This window comes from Athene cunicularia, assembly GCF_003259725.1.
Source record: "Athene cunicularia isolate RWA chromosome 7 unlocalized genomic scaffold, athCun1 chr7_part1, whole genome shotgun sequence".
In the NCBI taxonomy this organism is placed as follows: Eukaryota; Metazoa; Chordata; class Aves; order Strigiformes; family Strigidae; genus Athene; species Athene cunicularia.
In genome coordinates, this window is record NW_020799107.1 from 34,426,482 (window position 1) to 34,430,430 (window position 3,949).

At 46.3% G+C, this 3,949-nt stretch overlaps 1 long non-coding RNA gene across 1 annotated transcript; it reads left to right on the forward strand.

The window, feature by feature from the left end:
• Positions 1-305: 305 nt before the first annotated feature.
• LOC113482460 lies at positions 306-3,633 on the forward strand. The gene is made up of 2 exons (XR_003398852.1): positions 306-392; positions 2,756-3,633. It is a non-coding gene; the product is annotated as an uncharacterized LOC113482460 (long non-coding RNA).
• Positions 3,634-3,949: the final 316 nt, after the last annotated feature.

Sequence of the window (3,949 nt, forward strand, 5' to 3'; positions counted from 1 at the left end):
GGCCAAGCCCTTCACAAGTTTTACTCAGTATTTGGTTAGACAAAGTTAAACACCGCATTTGAGGTAGCATTAAAAGTGTTTTGGGAGTGCCATGTGTATAGATGTGACATCTGACCCACCGTGGGAGTGATTTCTCCATGACAGGTTGCAATGGTAGGAACCAACACATATCATTCACATACAGGCAAACGTGCTGGTCACAAACAATTATTTTTATTTTTTTTTTTCAGAAGTTTATTTGAAAGCCTTAATCGGGAAGAATGGCTAGGACTTTTACCTATTTCAGGAGAAACGCTGTCTCAGCTGGGAAATGAGAAGGAACTACTCAACTGTAGTAGCTTGCAGATGTTATGGCCAAAAGATTCATAAACAGCTTTTCTGCCTTCAGACTGGTAAGCACATCACTGGAAGGACATCACGTTAAGTAAGTTGGGGCTTCCTCTAGTTAGTATCTTACCAATAGTAAGGAGGCAAAATTCCAAAGTCCTCTTTTAATTTGTTTTCCTCTGCTACTTATGCAAAAGCTCCTGTGCTTTGGCAGGAGTGCTCTAGCCCTCAAACTTCCCTCCTTTCTTCTGCCAAGCTTTTCTTCACCTGTTTCTTAATCTCAAGTTTCCCTCTTCCAGCATTCCTGACACACTCATCCTCAGCATTTTTTTTTCCTCACGACATCTTTTCTTCTGAATATGAAAGACGTAGTTTTCTTAACTGCTTTTATCACCCAATATTAGTTTACTAGCAACCCCAACAGGTCATTTCCCCCTCTCTCTCTTGCTACCTTGAGCATCCCATCAATCCTTCCTAACCTTTCCCACCACCTTGTTTTCCTTTCTCAGAGTTTCCCTCTATTGCACAAACCCTACCTTATCAAAGTCACCAGGAAAAAAAAAAAAAAAAAAAAAAAAGGAAAGAAAAGAAGACAAAAATGTGTTTCAACTGGAAGCTTCTCTACCCTAACACGCCAGCTGATGAGTGCTGTGAGAACTTGGGAAAACAGACCCTGCCTCCCAAGTTCACTAGCCCTGCAAGCCTGAAGATCAGCATAATAAAGTTGATGGAGTTGTTTAAACAAAGTAAGTAGGGGGAGGAAAAAAAAAAATTAGAGCAGCAGGAACAAGAAAGCATGTTGCTTCTTAATTATGCTGTGTTCTCTCTCTAATGGATTGGCCTCCCCACACGCTCTAAGTAAAGCAACTGGCATGTGGCATCTTCTGCAGATCGAGGAGCAGTGGCAAGTGTACAGCTGTTCGTGCTGACACACAGGTGTTTGATTTTTGGATTCGTTAGCTAGACAGATTTTTAAGGGTGTACGGGGGAATCATCTGCAGTTGTTGCACAGAAAGTGAGTTGTCCAAGAATACCGGAGTTAATTATTATGTAAATCCCACTCCACAGCCAAGACTCAGAGCTGGAATCAGAACTCTGTCTCCCCCCTCTCCCTGCCAGCTCTGGGTCACTGTCTGATTTCCTTGCTCTACCCTTTTCATTTAGTGCCGTGTGTGAGCTGGCAGTGGAGGGACAACCACGACAGCGAAGAGGCAGGAAGGTCAAGTGGCGATGAGAGGCAAAGGCAAGGGCAGCTGGGGCAACGGCAGTCCCTCTCAGCAGGCACGGGATCTTTGGGAAGATAAAGGTGGCCGTGCCGAGCCACCCAAGAGGTGATGCTGAAGATACAGGGATGCTTTTCGAAGTCCTGGTGGAAAGCTTTAAGATCAGCAGTGGGGGAGAAAGTTCAGATGGAGCTTTGGCAGCTTGCTGTGCAGTACTTGCTCCTTCACCTAGAGCTCATGCCAGCACGGTGGCTTTGGGCAGCGTCTGGTTGGGGTAGATCCCATCTGAGTTGAGTGAAAACTGGAAATATCACCATCTCCTACCAAATTCCCTCTATGGACAGACAGTGATTTGACCTTTTTCTTTTGCAAGCCTCTTGATCTAATTGTGCCTCAGTTTCCCCAACTAGCAAGCTATTTGATTTCATCAGATGACAAATATTATAGAGATACAGGGCAGGGTGTTATATTTTCTGTAAGCTACCAATATCTATAAGGCTTTGTATTTTTAAGGATCCATTCAGGGCTAACAAATGAAGCAGGGATGTCAAGAGTGACTCCGGACACCTCAACGTGAAAGGTTTTAATGGGCTGCAGTGGACAGGCCAAATTCTTCTCCCCATTCCTTTGGGGCTCCTGGGGTGGATCCGAGGGCTGCTGATGGGTTAGCTCTCCACCTGCACTCAATGGCTCATGGGGGCAAAAAATGCTAGAAATTCCTCTTTGGCCATTTTTGGACCCAATTTCACCTTGCAAGAAATTAAATTTTGGTTTGTGTGCTCTGGGACCCCCAGGTTTTGGACTTCTGCCAGTAGCCCTCACAGGTGTCCATGCCCCTCTGTCTACTGCTGCCGTGGTAGGTGCTGACCTCTCAAGGTTGCATCGCTCTGGTGATGGCTGAGCATCGTTGTGACGGGCAGCACCAGAAGAGCAGCAGGCGCAGCACGGCCAGCATTAACGCTCTCCTGTAATTCAGATTTGAGTGATGAAACTGAAGAATGCAGAGCAGCTGGGAGCGGGTCTCAGAGTGCTGATAGTGGGCAAGCTGGGGAGTATCACATTTCTCTCCTGGGAATGGGCATTTTCCCTCCTAGAGTTAAGTCTTTTGTTTTGTTTCTGTCTTCTGCTCTTAGTTTTGCTCCTTTCCCCATAGCTGACAATGGGAAATAAATCAAATTTGTCTCTTCTTGCTTGCTGTTTCCCAGGGAGGAGGAGAGGAGGAACACCTCAGCCCGTTTTCCCGTGACTCCCAGCCTTGCTCACTCATCTTGAAAGCGATGTGCTCCCTTGCCGTGGCAGCTCGCCCGCCCCACGCCCGGCTCAGCATCGCTACACAGTTCCCGAGGTCTGGATATTACCATCCATCACAGCAGCTCTGGTTCCAGCGCTTGCTAAACGTCTGAATTTCCTGCTGGCTCAATGAACAGTTTTCAGCTTGTGGTACATTATATAGCTACCGGGTGAATGGGACTGAGCGTTCCCGTTTGGCTCCGAGTGCCTGTTCACCTGAGCTCGCTGGCAGGATGAATAGTTCACCGCGGTTCTAGTGCTAACCCCCTTTGTGAACTAGCAGTGAGCCATGTACCTTATTACAAAGGCCGACAGCTCCCTGGAAACTTAAATCCACTCTTTCTCCTTTCCCTACCATAGGGAGCTATAAAAGAAAAGGACTTGGTTGGTAGGCATGTAATATAACAAAAAAACCTCTGTTGTGGCAAGATCCAGACTCCCCAGTAACAATGAGGATTATGCTCTCGCATGGAAAATGCAGTTGCTAGTTTTAACTGCGGTACCTTATTACAGATTCCTACAGTGTACATTTATGTCAGGGGCTCGGATGTTTAACTTAAGTCAAGTCCGGGTAGAAAGGAGAGCTCAGCATCTTCCATATTTTTTGATACAGGGGGAAAAGATGCAGCTCGGTCTGCTGGTTTGATGCTACCTTCCCCCAAACCGCTTCTCAGAGTTTTAAATAGCCTGACACTGGCACTGGGCAGGAGCTGGCAGAAGAATAGATTTTTTTCATCTAATGGCTCGCCAAGGTTGTTTTCAAGAAAGAGAAGTAGGAGAAGAAGAAGAAAAAACCAAAACCAAAAAAAACCCCACCCCACCAAAAACCAAAAAAACAAACCCTTTTGCATGCCAGTCATTCATTGCCTGCCAGTTCCCATGGTTCTCCTATGGATGGTAGCCACATAACTAAACACTGAGGAAAGTGCAAAGAAACTCATGAAGCGGAGAACAGTGAAGGAAAAAATGTTGGCTATGGGATACGTGGTAGTAAGAGTCACTTAGGGATCATGCTAGGATGTACCACGAATGCCTACCTCAGTTCCAGCAGCAGCTGGAGCAGCATGCTGGAGGGAGGACCTAATTTCTGCTGAACGGGGCAACCAAGG